The sequence below is a fragment of the Theropithecus gelada genome, chromosome 1 (assembly GCF_003255815.1).
Source record: "Theropithecus gelada isolate Dixy chromosome 1, Tgel_1.0, whole genome shotgun sequence".
Taxonomy (NCBI): domain Eukaryota; kingdom Metazoa; phylum Chordata; class Mammalia; order Primates; family Cercopithecidae; genus Theropithecus; species Theropithecus gelada.
Window position 1 is genome coordinate 79,908,432 of NC_037668.1, and position 1,300 is coordinate 79,909,731.

Consider the following 1,300-nt stretch of genomic DNA (forward strand, 5'->3'; position numbering starts at 1 on the left):
TTCCACGGGACCACTGATGGCGTTTAGAGAACAGATGAAAAGAACCTAACATAGACCTTAGCAAGTCACTTGAAAGTTTTAGGTACACAGGACAGAGGACTAGCTTCTGCCCTAGAGGAGAATGGCCAACTGATGACAGCCCCAGATGTGCAATTGGATTACTTCAATATAAAGTGGTCCAGGGCTATGATAGATATATTGGGGAAGGGATATTCTATCCTCATGAGAAAGATTAGGGAAGACTCTCCAGAAGAAGTGGCTCAAAATGGGTGGGAAGGAAGAACAAAAAGAACATATTTTAGGCTGAGGAAAACAAGATGAACGTAGAAAAGCATAAAACAGCATGTTGTCAGGAGAACTCAAAGCAATTTGGTGTCACAACACATAATGCAAAGACGTAAATGGGAATAAATGAGGTTGAAGTAGGCAGGCTCTTAAAGGTCATGGTAAAGATCTTGACTTTAACCTATGTCTTGGCTTCCTCATGTTTCAAATTCTTCCTCTGTACCCTGGGATTACAGTAGTACCTTTCTCACAGGGCTGATAGGAGTACTGAAGTGAAACTAAATGGAATAACATATATAAAGCACTTATAAGAGTACTTGGCACAGACTGAGGTTCGAATATTTCCTACCATTAATACCATTACCTTAAAGATGGCAGGAAAGGGTTTTTGTGTGTGTGGTTTTTTTTTTTTTTTTTTTAGATGGAGTTTCACACTTGTTGCCCAGGCTGGAGTGCAATGGTGCAATCTTGGTTCACCGCAACCTCTACCTCCTGGGTTCAAGTGATTCTCCTGCCTCAGCCTTCTGAGTAGCTGGGAGTACAGGTATGCGCCACCACACCTGGCTAATTTTGTGTTTTTAGTAGCCATGTTGGCCAGGCTGGTCTTGAACTCCCAACCTCAGGTGATCTGCCCACCTTGGCCTCCCAAAGTGCTGGGATTACAGGTGTGAGCCACCATGCCCAGCCAGGAAAGGCTTTAAACAGTGGAGTAATATGGATAGATTGTAGGAGGAGGGAATTTTAGAGCCAGTAGGCAAGTTAAGGGGCTATAGCAATAAATAGTCCAGGAGAGAAAAAGCCTGCCCTGTGCTAAAACAGTGACAGTGTGGACAGAGGAAATTCAGGTATTTAAAAAGTAAAAGAGATGAGCCATTGTGCTCATTTGAATGTGGGAGGTGAATGAGCAGGCGTCCTAGGTTGGAACTCCTAGATTAGGTCCTCTAGGTTAGTTTTCTTCCTGAAGTGATCTCCATCCCTCCCTCCTTTTCTAATAACAAAAAGCCATCACAGCACA